Below are 26,208 nucleotides of genomic sequence, written 5' to 3'. Positions count from 1 at the left end.
CTGATTTTCCGTCTACCACTCTGGCTGTTCTAGCTCAGTTTCCCTCCCTCTTCCTATCTGAATATTCCGCCCACTTTCAGAAGTTCAACTGCCACCTCAATGTTGATGACTCTCAGAAGTCTACAGGTCCACTCCAGACTTCTCTAAGTGTGAGATCTTTGTTTGTTTGTTTTTTGTTGTTGTTGTGTGTCTGTTTTGAGATACAGTCCTGCTCTGTTGCCCAGGCTGGAGTGCAGCGTCGCAATCTCGGCTCACTGCAACCTCCACCTCCTGGGTTCAAGCAATTCTCCTGACTCAGTCTCCGGAGTAGCTGAGATTAGAGGCATGTGCCACCATGCCCAGCTAATTTTTTATATTCTTTGTAGAGATGGAGTTTCACCATGTTGGTCAGGCTAGTCTCGAACTCCTGACCTCAAGTGATCTGCCTGCCTTGGTCTCCCAAAGTGCTGGAATTACAGGCTTGAGCCACCGTGCCCGGCCAAAGCCTGAGATCTTTACATTTACCTACTGGAACTGTTTGTCCCATAAACATCTGCAAAAGTGAAGCTAGCACCTTCCCACAGAAACCTTTATAGCTCTGCCTCCAGTCCCTATTTCAGCAACTGCTACCACATTCACCCAATTGTTTATGCCAGACCCATCATCATGCTCTGTGAATTCCAGTTTCTGGACACCTCTCAAATCTATCTTTTCCCAATCCCACTGCCACTGATTTGTCCTATCATCACTTGTCTGAGTGTTTGTAGTAGTCTTCTAACCGGTTTGCTTTTATCCAACTCATTCACACTACCAGATCCTTCTAAAATGCAAATCTGACCAACTACTACGAAACTTAAAACACTTAGGTTCTTATACCCTGAATTTCATGGTTTCCCAAATATCCTCATAACCTGTCACCATCAATCACTCCAGCCTCAGCTCAAACCTTTCACGCTCTTAAATCTGGAGAACCAATGATACCAAACTTCTCTTTCAGGTGCTCAAACTCACTGTCTTTTATTATCTGAAAAACTCTGCCTAGAACATTCTTTCCATAACCCCTCTGTATTTGGCTAAGTCCTCTAATTTTCGGGGCTCATCCTAAGAGTGACATAGACATCTTTGGTAAGAGGGATTCAATAATGGAAGAAAATTAAAGTGTTTACTTTAGATACTGATACTAATAACTTTATTTTAAAATGTTATGAATTCATAAAACACAAATTTTAAAACCAAATATTTAATATATCTCATGAACAAAAAACAGAAACATAAAAAATGTAAAAAAATATAAATTTATAAACTAAAAATATTAAACTTAATCATTTTAGTATTACTGGCAGATAAAATTGTGTTATTTTAAAAATCCTACATAAATTAAAACTAAAGACTAAAAATAAGGTTACTTTACTAATAATAAAAACTGTAAAATTAATGATGATTTAAACATTTTGTGTGTCATCATCAAAACCTGACTACGTTTTTTTGTAACTTTTCCCAGCTGCTGAAGTATATTTCTGAGTTGGGGGAATGGTGATGGGATAATTGCAAACTAAATTCAAACACTTTCTTCAGACTCTAACTTCAAACAAACCCATCTCTGGTTAGATAATGCTAGGAAGCTATTTTTGAACTTGTGTCAAGTTTTTTCATTGAAAAAGAGCTCTAGCTATTATTTTCCCAAATATCTTTTCCAGTCAGTCTTCATCGGTATCAGTTCTATTGGAATAGATGGAGACTCCGGTCCAATTTCCCATGCTAAATTCACCACTATCATCACCAGACTCTGCTTTTTCAAAAAGTCTTTGAACTTGAAAAAATTTATTTTTACACTAAAATAATTGTTCACTGTTTTTGTTCACTGTCCTTTTTTTGTCTCAAGGATTACAGAAGTATAGAAAAAAACTCTTTCTATATGAACACAAGTTTATCCTATTCCATGCCCTAATGTACCATTTAACCTTCTGGTAGAGAAGAGTTTCATTCAGCAAAAATTTTGGGTATTTTTTTTTTAGACAGAGTCTTGCTCTATCGCCAGGCTGGAGTGTAGTGGTGCAATCTCAACTCAATGCAATTCTTCAGCCTCAGCCTCCTAAGTAGCTGGTACTACAGGCATGCGCCACCATGCCCAGCTAATTTTTGTATTTTTAGTAAAGACGGGGTTTCACCATATTGACCACGATGGTCTTGATCTCCTGACCTCATGATGTGCCTGCCTCGGCCTTCCAAAGTGCTGGGATTACAGGCACGAGCCGCCGCACCTGGCTGAGTTCTTTTCCTTTTTTTAAATATGGAGTCTTGCTCCGTGGCCCAGACTGGATTGCAGTGGCACCATCTTGACTCACTACAACCTCCGCCTCCCGGGTTCAAGCAATTCTCCTGCCTCAACCTCTCAAGTAGCTGGGACTACAGGTACATGCCACCATGCCCAGCTAGTTTTTGTATTTTTGTTCATAGAGACAGGGTTTCACCACATTGGCCAGGCTGGTCTTGACTCTTGACTTCAGGAGATATGCCCGCCTCAGCCTCCCAAAGTATTGAGATTACAGGTGTGAGCCATCATACCCGGCTATAATTTTGAGTTCTAAGCTGGAAGATACTGGACTGCAGTCTCTTCCTTCCTCTCAGGTCCCTGGTCCCTAGGCAATGCATCTACACTTGCTCTGTAATGTAGCATTTTAAATTTATTTTCCTACTGCCCATAGACTTCCATTGTTCACTAGTGAAACCATCCATAATTACAAGGAGTTCTTCTAGCCTGATCCACAATTGTCACTCTCTTTCTTCTGGAGTGGAAAATTTAGAGGGGAAGGGGAAAGAGGATGGGCAGTTACAGATGAAGGGCATTAAAGAAAGGCCAAGGAAGACTTTGATGAGGAAATTCAGGACAAGGAAAGTCAGAAAAAGAAAAGGGGAAGAGAAGAAGAATTAGAAACTCGAGCAGGGTAGATAAAGTTTCTGATGGATGAACTGAAATACAGGTATTATGCCCCCAGAAATTATAATATTTGAGAGCCAGCATACTGGGATGCCAAAAACCAATACAGCAATCACCATATTAGAATGATGTAATACAGCAAAGCAAAGCGTTTTGCCAAGTACTCTAATAATCACAACAATCATAATAATATACATATTTCCTTCTTTTTTATAGATATGGCAACTTTGATTTAAAGAAGATAAGTCACTTAGCCACAAATAGTATATAGCAGTACCAGAGTCAAACATTATTTTAACTGCTGATTTCAAAGCTCATTTTCTTAGCCATTATAGGCAATATTATGTTTCCATAAGTTTCAAAAATTTTACTATGAATAAAAAAACATTAAATAAAACTTGATTCCTAAAGGAATAAACTATTTATCTAGTCCAATGAGACATAATGCTTTATTCCTTGATGTGCTGTTTAGCTAAGGTTTTGTTGAAAGGGAGAGAGACTGACATTATATCCATATACGGTTGACTTCTTCCACCCACTCCATTCCTCACATTTAAGACCTAAACAAATGTTTAGTCTGAAGTTTTCTTATTAGTTCTGGTTCTTGAGTTTTAACCAGGATGTACAAAGAGTACCAATGAATAATTATGTCATCATTAAAATGTTCCAGATAAATAGCTATATTTTTGGTTGATGCATTCACAATAATAAAAAAAATTTCACATTCTTAGTGAGGGGAAACAGTAAATAGTTCAGAGCTCTAAGTAATTAGATCAGCACAGTTCAATCACCTGATCATAAGGTGTACATAAGCATGTGTGTAGAAGGTAAAAAAAGTTAAGCTTGGTGTTTTACTTGTAAGGGGAAAGGAAATTACAGTTATAAGAGTTATAGGCTTCAACTAGCAACTTTTGGATCGCTTGCACTGGTTATCATGGTATCTGTAGGCTATGTATTAATCCTTCAGTTGCATACTTCCCTAAGGATATCTATAGCATAATCTGAGCTGAATGTAATTATTAACAGTAAAAATATAGTTTAATCTGTAAAGCTCTAATTTATGGCTTAAATCATCTACAATAGTTTAAATTTTTTAATAGAAAAAATAGATATGATGAACATGAATCAAAGAAACAGAAAGCAAATAAAACTTAGCTACTATCTCATACCTAACATAATATCAAAAAAAAACTGTGTTTCTGATATGAAAAACCAGCCCTTGGTAGAGATGTAATATTGCTGTAATACATTGCTGGTGGCACTATAGATTGGTATCAACTACTTCAGAAAGCAGTACAGCAAGATATTTTAAAGTCACAAAAATGTTCACATCCAAATCTTAGAATTACCCTAACTGACCATATAGAAAGCAAAATAAAACCTCTTCCATTTTTCTCTAGGAAAAAAAAATGTAGGTCCATGTATAATGGGGATGCTGAAGATACAAGTATAAGCAGACAGCATTGGGCTTCATCATATATCAGCAGATCAAAGAATGGAACAGTGACAACTTCAATAGTTTAAATTAAAATTATTTCACCATTTTTAACATTTTAAAGTATTTTTTTTAATAGCCTACTTGGTTGGTTGCATATGTGCCACCATCAGTATAGTTAACAACATAAAGTCTGACCCTCAATGTTTTCATCAGTTTAATATTTTCATTAGACACACACATGCACACATATGTTTATTGCAGCACTATTTACAACAACAAAGACTTGGAACCAATGCAAATGCCCATCAATGACAGACTGGATAAACAAAATGTGGCACATATACACCATGGAATACTATGCAGCCATAAAAAGAATGAGCTCATGTCCTTTGCTGGAACATAGATGAAGCTGGAAGCCATCATTCTCAGCAAACTAACACAGGAACAGAAAACCAAATACCGCATGTTCTCACTTGTAAGTGGGAGTTGAACAATGAGGACACATGGACACAGGGAAGGGAACATCACACACCAGGGCCTGTCACGGGGTTGGGGGCAAGGCGAGAGAGAGCATTAGGACAAATACCTAACACATGCAGGGCTTCAAACCTAGATGACAGGTTGATAGGTGGAGCAAACCACCATGGCACATGTATACCTATGTAACAAATCTGCATGTTCTGCACAGGTATCCCAGAGCTTAAAGTAAAATAAAATAAAACAAAATAACAAGTAGAAAAACCACTCACTGTTCAAATTTTTCAGGTTTTGTTATTGTGCAACTTCTTACATCTTAATCTGACTAATGACTAAGTTAGAAAGAGAGGACAGGGCTAAAAGATTGGAGAAATCAATGTAAAAAAAAAAAAAAAAGAAATTTCTTCTCTTGTTAAAAGGAAACACAGGTTTGCCAAAGTGGACATAATAAGAGGCCAACTGTTTAAAGAATGGCTCTCCTCCTGGGAAGTGCACCATTCAGAGAGTCTCAGTTTCTGGTCCTCAAAGGGCTCATCATAATTATAAGGGTGGAGGTTCCATGAAAACTAAATAGGCTTAGACTTTGCACCATAATCAAAACCAGGTCAGAGTAATGGATGGGGACACTTAAACAGGACTGGCCACATGCCGGAATTCTGTCCCAAAGCATGGCATTAAGCTTATAATTATTGCTGCCTAAGAGTAACTGCCCACATTTACAAAGTGCACAGTATTCTGACATTCTATTTCTTCTTCCAATAGGTATGACACTTAAAAAGTGGGGTAATGTACTTGCCAAGATTACATGGAATTTGGGGGTTTAAAACCGTAGCTGATTTTTAAAACCGTAGCTGATTTAAAACTGTAGCACCTAACTGGCCTCTAACTTTTCAATAAAAGGTAAACTTTAGTATGAAGTTATATTGATTACTGCACCAAAATGATTCAAGAAAAAAATACAAAGAAAACTCTATTTAAAATAAAAGGAGGACATACATTCCAACTTTTCTGTACATAAAAAAATTAAAAATAATAAAGGGAGGATAAAGATGAGCAGAATCATGAGAGTTTTTTTGTTGGTTGCCATCAGCCTATGACAAATGGCCAATAGTTATATTTTTTAAAATCAAAACTCACTAGTCATCAAAAAAACAACATGTCTTTTGTTGGTTTATAATAAATGTTCAAAAATAAAAATCGTAAATATTTGAAATAGTTAAGAGAATGCTAAACTACAGTCTTAAACATACCAGTGGATCTTTCTGGTCTAAGCTTTCTTAAGAGCAGTTTGGCAATAAAAATCAAGGCTCCTGTAAAGCTCACATTTCTTTCATTTACAGGGCTCCACCTTATGGTAATAATTAGATATGTGTAAAAATTTATGTAACAAAGCTGTGGCTATAAATAGAAATTAGGGGGTCTACAAACTTGACTTTAAAAAACCACATCTTTATTTTCACTAACTTCTAACTGAAATTTACTGTTTCCATCTATTATAAATGTAGGCAACAGACCATATTAATATTAGTTGTACATGTGACTTTGACACCAATAGAAATCACAGTTTAATATTACATTAAGGTTGTTGCAGACATTATCAGAATATTAATTACACTCACCCCTACTTTCAAATGATGGTAATTAACAGAGCTGCTGCCAGGTCTTTTTTCATGAAATAAGAAAGCAGCACATCCATTACTACGTCTCAAAATTGTAACACTTTTGCAACTGTGTTTGAGTATGCTTGGTTTGCTTTGTATTTTTATTCCATGCACTTTAACATTTTTCTGGCTGGGGGTCAGTGGCTAACTAATCCCAACACTTTCGGAGGTCAAGGTGGCAGAACTGCTTGAGCCTAGGCGTTCAAGAGCAGCCTGAGCAATAGTGAGACACCATCACTACAAAAAAAATTGGCCGAGTGTGGTGGCTCATGCCTGTAATCCCAACACTTTGGGAGGCCGAGGTGGATGGACTGTTTGAGGTCAGGAGTTCAAGACCAGCCTTGCTGACATGGTGAAATCCCCCTCTCTACTAAAAATATAAAAACTAGCCAGGCATAGGGGTGGGCACCTGTAATCCCAGCTACTTGGGAGGCTGAGGCAGAAGAATCACTTGAACCCGGGAGGTGGAGGTTGCAGTGAGCCCAGATCACCCCACTACACTCTAGTCTGGGCAACAGAGAGACTTCATCTAAATAAATAAATAAATAAATCTTAGCTAGGCACAGTGGCGCACACCTGTAGTCCCAGTTACTTGGGAGGACTGAGCTCAGGAGATCGAGACAGCAGTGAGCTGTGATCACACCACTGCTCCAGCCTGGGTGACAGAACAAGACGCTGTAAGAATAAATAAATACAATCTTATTCCAAGGAGAGTTCATAGGCTTCACTAAACTGTTATAGGCATCAATGGGGAAACAACAACAAAAAAGGTAAGACCAGATAATGTAAGCATTATCTATTATAACAAGAAATGGGGAAAACAACTGAAAAACTTTAAGAGATGGCATAGCCCATTACAGAAGCAGGACAAAAATATTAAACTGTATTTAAGAATCCTTATTTATTTAAAGAAGGAGTATGCATGTATTAAGACTGATGGGGTAGAAATAAAATCACTAGTACTCCTACAGAATTAATTTTCCATAGTTTCTATGTTTTTCTATAATTATATATATATATATAATTTTTATAACTGTAAGTTTGGGTTTTTTTTTGGCGGGGGGAGACAGAGTCTTGCTCTGTTGCCCAGGCTGGAGTGTAGTGGTACAATCTCAGCTCACTGCAACTTCTGCCTCCTGGGTTCAAGCAATTCTCTTGCCTCAGCCTCCTGAGTAGCTGGGATTAGAGGCACACACCACCACACCTGGCTAACCTTTGTATTTTTATTAGAGATGGGGTTTCACCATGTTGGTCAGGCTGGTCTCAAACTCCTGACCTCATGATCTGCCTGCTTTGGACTCCCAAAGTGCTGGGACTAAAGGCATGAGCCATCGCACCCAGCTGGAAGATTTTTTTTTTTAACTATTAAAAAATGCATTTGGTTTGCAAATGGTCAATGACTATAACGAATATGTTTAAAAGTTGCATATTAATGCAACTTTTTATTTTTAATGTTAATACCAATTCAAACATTTAGCTTAGGGTAAAAACATTTAAATGAAAGAAACGACAATGAAACACCTGTTTCTAACTGAATTTCCTTATATTTAAAACACCCTTTATACCTCCTTAATGGGGATATTGTAGCAAGATGTCTTCCTACATAAAAGGCTTTAGAAGGATTTAGGAGCAAGTCTCTAACACGTAGCCAGAAATTCAGTTAAGGCAGATGTCACTACTGCTCACAAGGGCAAGGACCCTGCAGTGTCCCAAACACTCAGCACAACCTACATATTTGTTGACTAAATGTTCACATGAGTCCTAGAGGTGCCTTCGGCTTATGCTTCTCTCATACTTGACTTGAATACAAATAGGAAGATGTCTCCTCTCATTGCCTTGATGCTCAGATTAATGGGCTCCCCATACAGAGGAGGGAGACAAGAAAAGGAATTGATGCAATAAAGCAAATACCTTTTTGAGGACCTAATTTCAGGGCTCAGAATGAGGGTCTCATTGTCTGAAGATATAATGAGATATGCATTTGGGAAATAGGTGGCAAGCTTGATTATAAATGTCATCAATTTCTACTCAAACAGCAGATCTAAAAGGCCCTTTGTTTTGAGAACGTCAAACAAAGAGCACAGAAATTCAGTGGAATATGGACATCAGTAAACAAGGCAGTTGCTTTGATCTTTTTATGTGGATGGTGTTGGGGCACAGATAACAATACCCCAAAGTATGGTGCTTTTGCATGCTGGACACTTTTGAATTAAAGAAACTGAAAAGCCTGAGAAGCTGCCTCAGAACCAAGGACCTTCTAATCTTCTCTAGCTTCTTCCCTGAAAGCCAGGGGAGGAACTCTCTGGAATCTCCTTACCTGACTGAGAAAACCTCTTATCAAAAGAAGTGAAATTGTCTTAAAACTCCTTCCCTAGGATCACATCAGATAACCAGGAAAGATTAACCACCTGAACTCACAGGCCAATTTTTGCAGTGATGGTGTCTCGCTATGTTGCTGAGGCTGGTCTTGAACTTCTGGGCTCAACCAGTCCTCCCAACCTCCAAAAGCGTTGCAATTAGTAAACCACTGCCCCCTCGCCAGAAAAATGTTTTAAAGTGCATGGAATAAAAATACAAAGCAAACCAAGCATAATTGAACACAGTTGCAAAAATGTTAAAAGAGAAAACACTAGTAGTCACCACACCATGACAGGCTTTTCATCTATTATGCTGAGGGTAGTTCCTGGGAATTACCTGGGAGAGCTTATCTGAAATTAAAACCACCATTGTTTGTAATGGAGTTCTGCCCCTCACCTCCTGTCACCTCCCCCTGGAACTCAGGAAGCTTTGTCCAGGACATTATCTATTCTTTGGGCTCATTCATTCCCACCCCCCAAAATCATTTACTACCCCTCACAACTGCCTATCTTCCCAACTCTGCCTATACCATAAAGGTGCTTTTTAAGTTTAAATCCTCTGGCCAATCTTTCAGTGTCATATCTTCTATGGCTCCTGTGTTTATGCATGTATATGACTGTATATGAAGGTTTTTATTTGTTTTTAATTTTTTTTTTCTGCCTGAAAAAGAAGTAATTTTTTTTAACTTTTCATCTGGACTACTTTTAGACTTAGAGAAAAGTTACAAAAATAGTACAGGTTATTTCCATATTGCTCACTCAGACTCCCCCAGTGTTAACATCTTATATAACGACATACAGTACAATAATCATTGTCAAAATCAGCAAACTAAGCCTGCTTGGTTGGGATGGGTTGGGAGTGTGGAGCGACTCCCCAGTGCAGGGTAAGTGAGAGATACCCAATAGGCCACATTTCCATTGCGGATTCACTCCTGTGATCCTCACTATGGAAGAGTGCCATGACCCTTGCAGGTCCTGAAACAGATATAAGGAGATGCCTGGAAACCATGCCAGGGCTTTGCTCAGGAGGAAGCTCACAATTGGTCCAACATACCATCCTGAGTCCTGTGCAGCTACAGCCAGACACCATTTTGAGAGCCTAGCCCCAAAGAGACAGCATCCTGTGCTAGGGATCAACAGCACTTGCATCTCCCCATTTCTGGAACCCCACTGACATCCCCTATATGCAGCCACTGCCACAGCAAGCTATTACCACCAGGGCTGAAGCATAGGCCAACTGGCAGCAAACCTCCTTCCTCCAGCAGAGAAGATCACCCATTTTCACATGCCCAGATAGACTTCACAGCGTCCAGGTACCATTGTTGTGGGCTGCCATCATCGGGCTGACGCACAAGGGAAGGACATGTTTTCCACCCATCTGCATGTGGCTGCTGCCACTGAAAGCAATCCCACCCTCCCCAGGAGTACAGCCATAGGGCAGCTGCTGCCATCCCTACCTGAATAATCTTCCAGGGGTCTGGGGATAATCCAGCCCCTGCCTACCACAGCCAGTGTTTCATGTGCCATCAAGGGGACTGAGGACAAGGTCTCTTGGCCCGCCACAACCATAGCTAACACCAGTGCACATCACTTAGAACTCAGAGGCTCATCTCACCACTGTTACTGCTATCACCCCTATCCTGTCTGCGGCCCAGGGCCCAGGACTCAGGACTCCACAACGGTAAAGCCCACTGCCATCATTACTGCTATCCAGGCAAGCTGCCTCTAGCCCCTGAATCAACTTGCTAGGACCTGCTAGCACAAGTGCCACTGTTTGCTGCTCTGAGGCCCAGGGACACAGAGACTCAGTCCAACACTGCTACCACTGGGACTCCCAGTCACCAGCAAAAGTTCAGCAGAGCCTCCATTAACAACTGTACCTGAAGTCACTGAGGAAATCACAGACTCCATTATGCTGCTTACAGACAAAGAAATTATACAGAGACTATACTACTAAAAGCACCCCAAATCAAAGTCAAAATGTCCTATCCAACCAGCACCATAGATAGATTTTCAGGAAAAACTTCTTCCCCATGAAAGCAAACTCAAAAAACTGCAAGAAGCAACTGTTACACCAGATGTGTACATAGCAATGTAAGGACACAGAAGGCATAAAACAAAAACAACAAAGAAATGTAACACCTTAAAAGGAATACAATCATTCTCAGTAACAGATCCCAATCAAAAAGAAATACACAAAATCCTGGAAAAAGAATTCAAAATGTTGATTTTAATGAAGCTCTGTGAAATACAACCAAATACTGAAAAACAACACAAATATATCAGAAAAGCAAATATATCAGAAACTGAATGAGAAATTTACCAAAGAGATAGAAGTCATAAAAAGAAACAAACAAAAATATTGGAAGCAAGGAATTCATTGAATGAAATACAAAATACATTTGAAAGCATCAACAATAGACTAGATTAAACACAAAAAAAGAATCTCAGCACTTGAAGACAGATCTTTTGAAACAACCTAGTCAGTCAAAAATTGCAAAAAATAAAAAATAAAAAAATATGCAAAGAGTACGTGACACAAGACATTATGAAGTAACCAAATATTCAAAATTTCAGAGTCCCAGAAGGTGAAAAGAAAATCAAAGGGTTAGAAAACATATCTAATGAAATAATAGATAAAAACATTCCAAGTCTAGCAAGACACTTAGATACCCAGATACAGGAGGTGTACAGATCCCCAAACAGAAACAATAAAGAAGAGTTTTCTCCATGGCATATTTTGGTCAAACCATCAAAAGCCAAAGACAGCGACAATTCCAAAAATAGCAAGAGAAAAGTGTGTAGTCACTTATAAAGGGACCCCCATCAGACTAACAGTGGATTTCTGAGCAGAAAACTTATAAGGTAGTAGAGAACGGGAAGATATAGAAGTGCTGGGGGGAAAAAAAAACCTGCCAGCCAAGGATACTATACTCAGTAGTTATCCTTCATAAATGAAGGAAAAATAGTCTTTCCTAGACAAACAAAAGCTGAGAAAGTTCATCACTAAATTCAGTACTAAAAATAAATGCTTAACAGAGTCCTGGCCCTGGAAGCAAAATCATGATATTTACTATCATGAAAACACATAAAAATGTTACTGCTCCAGAAAGCCACCAAACTTGGCCAGGTGTGGTGGCTCCCACCTGTAAACCCAGCACTCTGGGAGGCTAAGGCCAAAAGATTGCTTGAGCCTAGAAGTTTTGAGACCAGCATGGGCAACACAGTGAGACTTCATCCCTAGAAAAAAAAATTTTTTTAATTAGCTGGGGCCAGTTCCAGCACTTTGGTAGGCTGGGGAAGGTAGATCACTTGAGCTCAGGAGCTCAAGACCAGCCAGGGCAACATGGTGAAACTCTGTCTCTACAAAAAAACACAAAAGTGAGCCAGGTATGGTGGTGAGCCAGGTGTGGTGGTGTGCGCCTGCATTCCCAGCTACTCAGGGGAATGAAGAAGGAGGATCACTTGAGTCCTGGAAGCAGAGCTGCAGTAAGCCAAGATCAGGTCACTATACTCTAGCAAAACCCTGTCTCAATATATATACATACACATACTATATATATATATATAATATATATATAAAATAAATATATGTATAAAATAAATATATTTTTTTTAACTAGCAGGGCATGGTGGCACATACCTGTAGTCCTAGAAACTCAGGAGGCTGAGGTGGGAAGATCACTTAAAGCCCAGGAATTCAAGGCTGCAGTGGACCATGATCATACCACTGTACTCTAGCCTAAATAACAGAGTAAGCACCGGAAGAAGAGAAGAGATGAGACGCAATGCGACAAGACGAGACAAGACAAGAGAGAAAGAAGGAAAGAAGAAAAGGAAGAGGGGAGAGAGGGGGGGAGAGAGAGAGAGAGAGAGCGCCACCAAATCACAGTGGTAAACAATATGAGAAAGAACCAGATATATAAAATAACTAGAAATCAATTAATAATGTAACAGGAATACGTCCCCACCTATAAATAATAACCCTGAATATAAACAGATTAAATTTTCCTCAGAAAAGATATAGATTTGGCTGAATGGAAAAAAAAATGACCCACCTATATACTGTCTATAAGAAATTCATCTTACCTCTAAAGAAACATACAGGCTACAGTAATAGGATGAAAAAGTTACTCCATGGAAATGAAAACCAAAATTCAGCAGGAATGTGTACATTTAGATAAAAAAGACTTTAAGTCAAACAAAGTAAGAGACAATTTAGGCCATTATATAAGATAAAGCAATTCAATAAGAGGATATAACAATTCTAAACACGTATGCACCCACCATCAGAGCACCCAGATACATAAACCAAATATTATTAGATTTAAAGAGAAAGACTCCAGTACTACCATAGTTAGAGCAGTGGTCCCCAACCTTTTTGGCATCAGGAACAGGTTTCATGGAAGACAATTTTTCCACAGATGGTGAGGGCAGGGGACAGGCATTAGTTTGATTCTTTTAAGGAGCACACAACCTAGATCCCTCTCATGCGCAGTTCACAACAGGGTTCATTTGCGCCCCCATGAGAATGTAATGCCACCGCTGTTCTGACAGGAGGCAGAGCTCAGGCGATAATGCTTGCTCACCTCCCGTGTGCAGCCTGGTTCCTAACAGTCCACAAGCTAGTGGTTGGGGACTCCTGAGTTAGAGACTTCAACACCCTACTCTCATCCTTAGACAGATCATCCAGACAGAAAATTAATAAAGAAACACTGAATTTATGCTACCCATTAGATCAAATGGATGTAACAGACATTTATAGGGTATTTCATCCAGGAGCTATAGCATACACATTCTTTTCATCAGCACATAGAACATTCTCCAACACAGACTGTATGTTAGGACCCAAACAAGTCTCAATAAAACTTTAAAATTTGAAATAATATCAAGTATCTCCTGAGACCACAATAAAAACTAGAAACCTGTAATAAGAAGAACTCTGGAAACTGTAAAAATACATAGAAATTTAACAACATGCTCCCAAACGACCATTGGGTCAAAGAAGAAACTAAAGAGAAAATGAATAAATTTCTTGAAGCAAATGAAAACCAAACTACAATGTAAAAAAACTATGGGATACAGCAAAAATAGTGTTAAGTGATAATTTTATAACAATAAGTGACTATATAAAAAATGGACAAAGATTTCAAATAAGCAATCTAATGGTGCACCTGAAGGAACTAGAAAAGCTTACAAACCAAACCCAAAATTAGTAGAAGAAAAGAAATAACAGATCACAGAAGATTTATACAAAATAGAGACTAAAAACACAATAGAAAAAAATCTACAAAATGAAAAGTTGGTTTTTTGGAAAGACAAAAATACAATTGATAAACCACTTGGTAGGATAACCAAGAAAAAAAATAGTGAAGACGAAAATAAAATCAGAAATGAAAAAAGAGACATCATAACTGATAACTACAGAAATACAAAAGATCAGAGGCTATTACAAACTACACACTAACAAACTAGAAAACTTACAGGAAATGGATGAGTTCCTGGACACATACAACATATCAAGATAAAATCCAGAAGAAATAGAAAATTTGAACAGACCAATAACAAGTTATAAGACCAGGCAGTAATAAAAAGTCTCCCAGCCGCGCGCGGTGGCTCACGCCTGTAATCCCAGCACTTTGGGAGGCCGAGGCGGGTGGATCATGAGGTCAAGAGATCGAGACCATCCTGGTCAACATGGTGAAACCCCATCTCTACTAAAAATACAAAAAATTAGCTGGGCATGGTGGTGCGTGCCTGTAATCCCAGCTACTCAGGAGGCTGAGGCAGGAGAATTGCCTGAATCCAGGAGGCGGAGGTTGCGGTGAGCCGAGATAGCGCCATTGCACTCCAGCTTGGGTAACAAGAGCGAAACTCCGTCTCAAAAAAAAAAAAAAAAAAAAGTCTCCCAATAAAGAAGACTCCAGAACCCCATGGCTTTGCTATTGAACTCTATCAAACTTCCAAAGAACACACATTTTCCTCAAAGTATTCCAAAAAACTGAAGAAGATGGAATTCTCCCTAACTCATTCTATGAGGTCAGCATTACCTGATACCAAAACCAGGTATGGACATAACAAAAAAAGAAAACTGCAGGTCAGTATCCCATATGAATATAGATGCAAAAATGCTCAACAAAATACCAGCAAACTGAATCCAACAGCACATCAAAGAAATAATACACCACAACTAAGTGGGATTTATCCCAAAGATGCAAAGATGGTTCAAAATATGCAACTCAATGAATATGACCTATCACATCAATTGAATGGAAGACAAAAGCCATATGATCATCCCAATAGACATAAAATGTTTGGCAAAATTTAGCATCCCTTCATGATAAAAACTCTCAACAAACTAGGCATACAAGAAACATACCTCAACATAATAAAGACCATAAATGACCAATCCACAGCTAACATCATACTGAATGGGGAAAAGCTGAAATTCTTTCCTCTAAAAACTGGAACAAGACATGAATGTCTACTTTCACTACTCTAATACAGTACTGGAAGTTCAAGCCAGAGCAATCGGGTAAAATAAAGAAAGAAAAGGCATCTAAATTGAAAAAAATGAAGTCAAACTGTCCCTCTATGCTCAAGATGCAATCTTATATCTAAAAAGAAATTAAATCTGCACCAAAAAACTCTTAGATCTAATCATTAAATTCAGTAAAGTTGCATGATACAAAATCAGTATCAACACAAAATTCAGTAGTGTTACTTTACACAAACAATGAATCAGCTGAGAAAGGAATCAAGAAGGGAATCCCATCTACAATAGATACAAAAGAAAAGAAAAGAAATGTCTAGGAATAAATTAAACAAAGTTGTAAAAGACCTCTCTAAGGAAAACTATGAAACACTGTTGAACAAAACTGAAGAATACACAAACAAACATGTCCCATGCTCATGGATTGAAAAAAATTATCATTAAAATGACAACATTTTACAGATTCAGTGCAAATCCCCATTCAAAAATACCAATGTCATTCTTTGCAGAAACAGAAAAAAATCCTAAAATTCGTATGGAACCAAAAAAGCAGCAAAACAGACAAAACAATCCAGAGCAAAAAGAACAAAGCTGGAAACATCATACTACCTGACTTTAAAACATATTACAAGGCTACAGTAATCAAAACAGCATGGCACTGGTCTAAAAACAGACACAAAGACCAACAGAACAGAATCCAGAAATAAATTCATATATTTACATACAACTAATTTTTGACAAAGGTGTCAAGAACACACACTAAGGAAAGGACACCCTCTTCCATAAATGGTGGTGGGAAAATTTGATACCCATATGCAAAAGAATGAAACAACGCCCCTGTCTCTCACCATATACAAAATCAACTCAAGATAGATTAAAGACATAAACATAAGACCTGAAACTATAAAGCTACTAGAAGAAAACAAAGGAGAAATGCTCCAGGACATCGGTTTAGGCAAAGACTTTATGGCTAAGACCTGAAAAGCACAGACAACAAAAACAAAAATACACATATGGGATTATATTAAAGTAAAAAGCTTTTATACAGCAAAAGAAACAATCAACAGAGTGAAGAAACCATGAGTTTAATGGGGTAAAATATTTCCAAATTCTTTATCTGACAAAAGACTAATACTCAGATTATACAAGGAACTCAACAGCAAAACAAAAATAAAAGACAAATAATCCTATTAAAACAAGTATAAATAAACATTTCTGAAAAAAATACACACAAATGGCCAATAGGTATATAAAAAAATGCTCAAGATCACTAATTATAGGGGAAATGCAAAGCAAAACCACAATAAGATAATCATCTTACCCCAGTTACAATGGGCATTATTAAAAAGACAAAAAAAAACAAGAGATGTTGGTGAGGATGCAGAGAAAAGGGAACTTATATACTGTTGATGAGAATGTAAGTTAATACAGCCACTATGGAAAACAATATGGAAAAAAAACTAAAAACTACCATGCAGTCCAGAAATCACTACTGAGAATTTATCCAAAGGAAAATAAATCAACATATCAAAGGGATATGTACCCTCACATGTTTACTGCAAAACTATTTGCAATAGCAAAGATACAGAATCAACCTACATGTCCATCAATGAATGAATGATGAAAATGTGGTATGTATATACACAAGAGAACATTATTTGGTGACAAAAAAGAATGAAATCATGTCATTTGCAGCAACATGAATGGAACTGGAGGTCATTACGTCAAATGAAATAAGCCAGAAACATAAAGACAAATATTGCATGTTTTCAGGCATATGTGGGAGCTAAAAACGTTGATCTCATGGAGGTAGAGAGTATAATGATAGATATTACAGGCCAAGAAGGGTGTGTAGGTGGAAGAGGGGGAGGAGGAAGGGAGGGTGGTTAATCAATACAAACATATGGTTAGACAATAAAAGGTCTAATGCTCAATAGCACATTGGAATGACTATAGTTAGAACGATCTACTGGTATATTTCAAAATAAGTTAGAAGAGAGGCCTTGAAATGTCCCCAACACATAGAAATGATACTCAGAAAAGTTCTTATTCAAATTTCATCAGTTTCCACTATGTGGAATCCCCCCCAAATCCCATGTTGCATTTTGTTATTTCTCTTTAATCTCCTACAGATTCTAAGAGTTCCTTAGTCTACTTGTCTTTCATGACCTTGACACCTTTGAAGAGTATTTTATCTCTGAATCTGGGTTTGTCTGGTAGTTTCAGGTGACTGAGCTGAGTCTGGGCAAGAAGACTATCCTAAGGTTCCTATCAACCTCGATTCACTTATGTAAGGCTGTGTCTGCCAGGTTTCTCCACTGAAAAGCTACTATTTTTCCTCCTGTAGTTTACAAATGTCTTAAGGGAGATACCTGGAGATCATACAAATCCTGCTTCTCCTCCCATTTCTCCTTAAACAGTCATTCACTGATTTTAGCATTTATCAGTTGTGTTCAGTAAAGTTGACAATAGTAAAAATCAGTCTCTGTGATGGTGTTTTGTGCCTATGGGGATCAACTGGTGGTCTTGGTAAATTTCCACAAAACCACCATGACCACACACAGATCTATCTGTGGTCTCATTTCCTGAAAACAGAGGAAGAGGAACTGCAACGTATTATTCAGTGTCTGGAGTATAACACAAGGCCATATACACAGAGGGCTTCCTCTACCATTCTCTTCCTGACGCTAAAAATACAAGATACATTGGCTCCTCAACTCAATAAATTTTATACTTTGTTCAGTAACAAACATTCATTCATTTGTAAAACCTGACCTTCTGTTCTGTGGCCCCTGCCTTCAAAGCATGCTTACACTGGCTGTGAATTAATGCATCATAGAAATCATAATGCAGAAGCAAGAGGTGCTAGGGTGGGTCGGGTCAGTGGTGGGAGAGGATCTGCACCTTGGAGGAGAGGAGTTCAGAGGGTTGCATAACCCTAGAGGACAGGCAGGAGCTTGTCAGGTGGCCAGAAGTGGAAAGGAAGAGGAATCTATTCCAATGCATACCCTGGGGAAGAGGAAGGAAACTCAGCTCCATGCAGGAATGGAAAATGATAAAGCCCTTCCAATTTTGACACACATGTGGGTTTCTATCCTGCAGCCTGATCATTGTGCACTCACTCCACAGGGACACCTCCCTATAGAAAGGTTACACTACTACTTCTATGTAAGAAGGCCAGCTGGGGAGCCACAGGGGAACCCAAGCCACTTATATTAAGCCGCCTTGGCCTTTATTATAAACGTGATAAAGATCACTGGACAACTAACAGGATGAAGGAGAAAAGACAAGAAAAGTAAAATATACAGCCAGGAAGATACAGCTGATTCCCGAAAAAGAATTTAGAAAAAAATTTTTTAATAAATACCAATACAGAAATGGGAGGGGAGGTTAAATAATAAGGAAAAGCTATTATGAAAAATAGCTACAAGGCAGGCACAGTGGCTCACACCTATAATCTCAGCACTTTGGGAGGCTGAGGTGGGAAGACTGCTTGAGCCCAGGCATTGGAGACCAGCCTGGGCGACATGGCAACACCCCATCTCTACAAAAAAATCTTAAAAAATTAGCCAAGCATGGTGATGCACACTTGTGATCCCAGTTGTTGAGAAGGCTGAGGTGAGAGGATCCCTTGAGCCCAAGAGTTTGGGACTGCAGTGAGCTATAACTGTGCCACTGCACTCCAGCCTGTGACAGTAGAAGACCCTGTCTAAAAACCAAAAAACAAGTTACTGGGGGATTAAAACTTAAGATTGCTGAAAATAAAATTCAGCAAAAGGACTGAATAATAGAACACACCGAGCTACATACCAACTTGTCATAAGATGAAATCTATGAGTATAGAACAAAAATAAAAAGAAACTGAAAGGCCAGGCATGGTGGCTCACGCCTGTAATCCCAGCACTTTGGGAGGCCAAGGTGGGCAGATCACGAGGTCAGGAGTTCAAGACCAGACTGGCCAACATGGTGAAACTCCCTCCATCTCTACTAAAAAATACAAGAATTAGCTGGGCATGGTGGCTCGTGCCTGTAATCCCAGCTACTTGGGAGGCTGAGGTAGGAGAATTGCTTGAACTGGGACCTGGGAGGCGGAGGTTGCAGTGAGCTGAGATTGTGCCACTGCACTTCAGCCTGGGCTACAGATGGAGACTCCATCTCAAAAAAAAAAAAAAAAAAAAGAAAAGAGAAAGAAAGAAGAAAGGAAAGGAAAGAAAAGAAAAGAAAGGAAAAAGGAAAGGAAAGGGGAAAAAGGAAAAAGGAAAGGAAAGAAAAGAAAAGGAAAAGAAACTGAAATTACAAAAGAAAAAAAGTGGAAGATAAGTCCAGGGGTTCAACCGTCCATCAAAATAGAGTTCCAACAAAGGAAGCAAAGAGACTGTAGAAGGCTTTTTAAAAAAACCTCTATTTAATAGCTTCTCATTCATCTTAATTGCACTAATTGCAGACTATAAATACTATGAAGGCAGAGGTGTATCTCTATTTGTTCTCCAGGCACTGTATCTGGCACAAAACAGATGCTAAACATAATCTGAATGATTGAACAAATGGATAAATGAGTGTATAAATGTGCAGTTACTTTAATTTTTAAAACTACTTTAAAAAAATGAAGGACACTCTTGTCAATAGTAAATAGAATAATACATTTTTATATGTGGGTGCAACACTCTGATTTTCCTTCTAGGAAGAACTTGCAACCCGTTTGGTCACAAGAAAAGGGATTAGTTAAAAGTCTCTGGATGCAATGCCTTCAAATCTACTATAATTTTTGAGCTAGGCCACACTCTTCCTGTGCAGCCCCTGTCACTAGCTGAACATGCGGGGTAACAGGACCTGGCTATTACTCCCCAACAGGGAGTAATGTTCTAGTAATGCTTCTCTAATGCTCATTTTTGTCCCTTTGTGTTGGTTGAGACTTTTTCAGATCAGGGTCTGAGGTTCTCCCTGCCTAATCTTCCTTTGTCTCCTGTTTCCTTTTAAGGACTGAAGGCTTTCTCTGCGAAATCATCTGTCACAAACCTAAGTTACTCTCACCCAAGCTCCTCACCACTTTCAGTCTTGTATTGTCTCAGCATGTGCCTCTCAGATGACCCACATGTTTGTTATATGAGTAAATAAAGGACTATCTGGCAAAGACAAGAGGTTAGATTTTAAGTAGAGTAGACTATAAAGGCACTAAGAAACCTAGAATTTGGGTAAGAGGCATGAGGACCTGAAGTTACATATAAAATTGGCAATGGGACTTAAGGAACAGAAGATATCTGCAGTTTGAAGGTAGACTAGTGACTGGAGGTAGAACACAATGAAGATGAAGAAGGCATCAAAGAAGCTTTAATTTACAGAAGGAGAGCAATGATGAGGAAGGGAGAAAAATGGTGAACTCCAAATCTCTCTGCACATGGGTTTCACATGCCAATGAGATAGCCATCTGGGTAGAGGCAGATTAACAGCTGGTGAGAAATGCAGCTGGAACTAAGGAAAAAGCCTGGGGACAGAGGCATTTTATTTGGATATAAACGTATCCAAATACTAATCATCTTTTTCCAAAGAGAATTAAGGTCATTAATGATACAGGATATATATATAAATCATGCTAATGAAACAGAATAGGAAAATAAAAGATGAAAGTGGAAAGCAGATGTGTTAATAATCAAAGTTGTAGAGTTGAGTATCAAATTTGGTTCTGGGAGTTGAAGCAAAACATGAGACACAGTGAAACAAAACACACACAATACCTATCAGAAAGGCAGGCATTTGGTAGCTACTGGTTTCAACTTCTGGCATCAAACTCTAAAATAAATTTTTCATGTGAACTTTCTAAAGGGGCTGATGAATAACACAATGAAAATGTCTTCATCACCAGCTTTACTGCAAAACAAACTCTGTTTTTATATGACTGGTTCTTAAAAAGATGACCTTTAATAAAGTCAAGTGTTTGAATTAGTGTGGTCTTTGATGGCCTATCTTGATTTTAAAATAAAACACATGTAGGAGCAGTTGAAGCCCATGCTCCTTTAACCAGCTTCCACAGACCTCTGACTTGAGAGGCTTAGGCACTGTGAAAGCCTTCCAGATTAGGGTGCAGCTGAGCCACGCTGGGACTTCGAGATCACAGTGAAGACGAGGACCTCTGCTTTCCAAGGAGCAAACACACAAAACCACAATACCTACTGGCTTCGTTGCTACTGGAAGCCCTGGCAGATAAAAGGACAGCAGCAAAACACACTCTTAGCTTAGTTTCTCAGGAAGGCATTTAGTGCTTCAAATCTCCCTGTGAAAGAATACATGAGGAGCTACCTTCAAATGAATTACATAGTTTATATATAAAGCGTGTAAAAATAAAACAAGATTGAAAAATATTTCAATAAAAAATGAAAGGCAAGGGCATTAAAACAATTGTTATATATGTACAAAATCTTTCACCAGTCAATTCATTTTGGCAGAAATTAACTGCCAAATTCAACAATGTAGAACACGACATGGTTCAGGAGAGCAGACTTGTTGACCTTGGAGTTTACCACTTATCTGAAATCTAAAGCTGTCCACATCCAAAAACTAAATGTAGAATAATTATGCTTAAAGAACTCTGAATTGTAAGGTATCCTATGGTACATTTCTTAAGCCTAATATTCACAGCAGAAAGATTTTTTTAAAAGCCAAAAAATAAAAAATAAAAACCTGAACAAAATAGGCACATATTTTTAGAAATATACTTAGCTAATCATATTCCCTGATATTCTATATGCATTATAAAATAACCCACTAAAATTTATAACAGCTATTTATGATGCTTATTTGACACACTAGAATTTGAAGAACAGCTCTTGATAGCAAAATTGAGAGTATATGAGGGTCCTAAAGCTGCAACTTTAGTACAAATGAAGTGTGGTATTCTAAAGAAACTACATTAAAGATGGCTGATTACAAGAGGGTGAGAGGTAAAGATAAAAAGAGCAACTGAAATATGCCTTGTCTCCTCAATCACTGTTCAAACTGATTTGTGTGTGTTTTGGGATGGAGGAGGAGGAAGGTGAACAGTAAGAACAATCAAATCTGGTAGCTTACAGTTATCCAAAGAATACTCAGGTGTATAAGCATCAGTTTCCCCTCTTTTAGGGAATGGGAAAATATTCTTAGATGTGCTTCAGACCCAGACACTATGTTTGTCCTGCGCAGTGTGCAGTAGAGGGAGGCCCTTCCCTATCACAGCACCTTCAGTAACTTGACTTTGAGAGTAACACTTCACCTACCATGCAGATAAGCCTATCAACACTGTTGATCAGCGGAGCAACAAATGCCACTGTCAAGAGCCCATGGGCTCCTTTGTCTTCATTAATGCATTCCTCTGTATAAGATTCAAGGGGAACATACTTCACAGACAATTATATGCTCACTGTAACATTGAAGAAGTCCTGTGGGGCCACAGAAACCAAGGTGAGTAATGGCTTAGAAAGGGTCTCCTCCTCAATAAGCTATGCAGGATATAGGCAACATCATAATTATTCTATAACTTAGTATTTTCTACTTACAAATTTCCTTAGTACTCTGATCATGGTACTATTTTATCTAAATAAAAACACAAGCCGGGCACAGTGGCTCACACTTGTGATACCAGAACTTTGGGAGGTCAAGGCAAGCAGATCACTTGAGGCCAGGAGTTTGAGATCAGCCTTGCCAACATCGTGAAACCCTGTCTCTATTAAAAACACAAAAATTAGCTGGGCATAGTAGTGCCCAACTGTAATCCCAGCTATTTGGGAGGCTGAGGCACGAGAATCACTTGAATCCAGGAGGCAAAGGCTGCAGTGAGCCAAGACTGTGCCACTGCACTCCAACCTAGGTGACAGAGCGAGACCTCATCTCAATAATAATAATAATAATAAAATAAATAAAAACACAAAACATATACCTACTCAAAGGAAGATAAGTAATTCTAGTTAATCTGAATGCAGAGCTACTGCCTACTTTGTGCCTCCCTAAGGAGGATGTGGCTGTATCACTTGAACTTCTATCACCATGACAGGTTCACCCTGGGGTCCAGTGGGCACTAAGTGAGGAACTCCAAATAAAATACCAAGAAGTAATGCAATAAGTGTTAGCTAAATTATTACTGTTATTTAATCCTGGGTCTCAATATAACCACACCGTCAGTAGCAAAATGACAAAGAGAAGTGGGCATGAGAAAGGACTAGAAAAAAGCATCGATGGCATGTTGCTTATTTTAGTAAGTACAAACAATGGGATTCCTCTATTGATCCAGCATCTTTCCAGAAATGCACCTGGCTTATATGGAGTCAAATATCCTCTGAAGTCTAAATTTGTAACATAATGTTTATGAAAACAACATAATAATAAAAAGTGATGATAGCTTCTTCAGCAAAATATGATTAAATTTTACATATAATATCGGCTGTATAGCATACTTTAGTAAGGTATTTCCCCTCCATCCCCTCCCTGCCCTAGACTTAGCCACAATGAAGTCAGGAATGCATCAAGCAGCCAAATGGTAACTACCTGGTGATAAGAGGCTGAGTGACAGCCAGGTCAGCAGTGCCACATCTTGGTGCTAGAGGATAAATTACATCTGACACTGATGTACTCCTTCAACAAGAAGACTTGCTTTAACATTCTGATTAGGAAAAATGAATTTGTCTGCTAATTTCAGTGAATCAAAGTTGTCTATTATAAGACAGAGTTATTTGTTTAGGTATGTTTTAAACTATATAAAAATGTAAGTAACAGTTTTTTAAAATGCACAGTTTATACTTTATGGAGCTTAATTTCTGCTTCAAATTTTGTTATCCAGAGCTATTATTTGTGGTATATTATCATATTATAACAAACTGCCTGTCTGACTTGAAAATTCTAAGTTGTATGGCCCAAGAAAAGCTATTACAGTAGGTGCTCTGTGTAACTGACTTCCACTGGACAACTTCCTGGATTAACCACTGCTCATCATTCCCTCTGCAAACCTTACTGATGAATACCCAATGGCACTAGCAGTCTAATGGGCAATCCCTAGTGCCATACATACTTTCTGCTCCCACCAGAGTGGGCTGTGTCTTCCCAAACATGTTTATACCAACTGACTTGCTATTTTAATTATAAAATGTAATTATTATGAAAGCTGATGAAGTAGTACAAAAGATAAATGTTGTTCCCATAAAAACTAAGTTTTTATACAGACAATAAAGGCAAGTAATTAAAAAGAAAGCTGTTAGATTAAATGTGGGCAGGACAGCTACAAAAAAATGAGAAAAAAAATTATAAAATCTAAGATTTTGTACTCAGATTATGTCGTTAGTCTCTATGTTTTTACTCTTATGGTTTAGCCTATTAATACAACATAGAATTTAAAAGAGTAGAATCGTTGTCGAAGAAAAGCCCTTGGCCTCACAAGAGTTTGGCAAACATATTTTTGTGTTTTAATAACAATAAAACAGTTCAAACGTATACTTTTTAACAATTCCCTGCTTTAGTTGATATTTTCAATTCATTAGTCCCAATTATGCTGGGAAAGAGGGTGTTTTCCAGGCTTCAAATTAGTAACTACTGGATTAGTGGCTATTAGATTTATGAGATTATTATGAATAAACAGGGTTAATCTGGAATCTAGGCATTCACATTTTTATTCCAGACTTTTCAAAGATAAAATACTTTAACTAAGATACTCCATCTCTTTAACACAGCCGAGATCAGAGAACAGTGATTAACAACATGACTGCTCAGACAGCCTGGCTCCAACATTTGCTAGCTCCAAGACAGCCTATCACTTAAGTCCCAGTTTTCTCAACTGGAAAATAAGGTTAATAATACTACCTACCCTCCTGGGCATCAAGAGGTTGAAATGAGAAAATGTGGCATAGCAAATGCCTAGCACAGTGCTTGGTACATAATAAGTGCCCAAAATGTTCATTAGTATAATAATGTTATTATACTGCCTAATATGAAAAAAGTACCCATTACTATATAAATTAGATTATAACTAGTATGTTTGATTCAGTGTCAGTTTTTTTGGGTGGAAGCCATTTTGCCTCCACCTATCAACATCAGAAACACCTGGAGAAAATTTGTGTGGGTACAGTAAAGCAGGGGTTCTCAGCTAGGGGTTAGTTTACCTCCTAAGAGACATCTGGCAATGCCTGGAGACATTTAAGCTGTCACAACTAGAGGGAGGAGGAAAACCTGGGGCATTTAGGGTGTGGAAGCCAGGGATGCTGCTAAGCATCCTGCATCCTATGATGCACAGGACAGTCCCCCACTCCACCCTACCCCAACAAAGAATCATCTCACCCCCAAATGCCAAGTTGGCAAGAATGAGAAACCTTGTACCTTAAAGGACAGTGTAAGAGAGATGTAGTTTCTAAAATATGAACTTCAGAAAATTATTCTGAGAAAATAAATGTTTAAAAACGATGTTGGGATATTCAATACAATATTGATTCCAGAACCCATGCCATGGATACATAGGAATTAGACACAGGTATTTAGTCACAAGACAAGATTGTTTCCTGTCAATAAATCTTCTGGAATGGGGTCTATCATGTAGTAATATTAAGATATGTTTTATAAAACAATTATTATAAAGTTATGAGTACTAGATTTGAAACTAAACTTCACTCAGAAGAATACATTTAAATACCATTCAAACCCCTAAAACAGTGGAAATCAAAACACTGCAGGAGTAGTTTGCAGACAGGGAGCCTCTCGCCACAGGCCTCTTCACTTGGCTGCAGAGATGACTGATCTACCTAGTGGAACACAGAGGTATGTCCTTTGTCGGTGATCACCCTGTTTCCTTCTTTGCCTACCTGGATAACTTAAACTCATTCCTTAATTAATGCTGCTCAAAAACACCATTAGAAAGC

At 38.3% G+C, this 26,208-nt stretch overlaps 1 protein-coding gene across 13 annotated transcripts in view; it reads right to left on the bottom strand.

The window, feature by feature from the left end:
* SIPA1L1 (signal induced proliferation associated 1 like 1) overlaps positions 1-26,208 on the bottom strand; it is a 385,273-nt gene that overhangs the window by 117,680 nt on the left and 241,385 nt on the right. The gene's annotated exons all lie outside the window — the stretch shown is intronic.

This window comes from Aotus nancymaae, unplaced genomic scaffold (assembly GCF_030222135.1).
Source record: "Aotus nancymaae isolate 86718 unplaced genomic scaffold, 86718_ANA_hifiasm-v0.15.2.pri h1tg000011l, whole genome shotgun sequence".
NCBI classification, from domain to species: domain Eukaryota; kingdom Metazoa; phylum Chordata; class Mammalia; order Primates; family Aotidae; genus Aotus; species Aotus nancymaae.
This window is presented reverse-complemented; position numbering and strand designations above follow the sequence as displayed.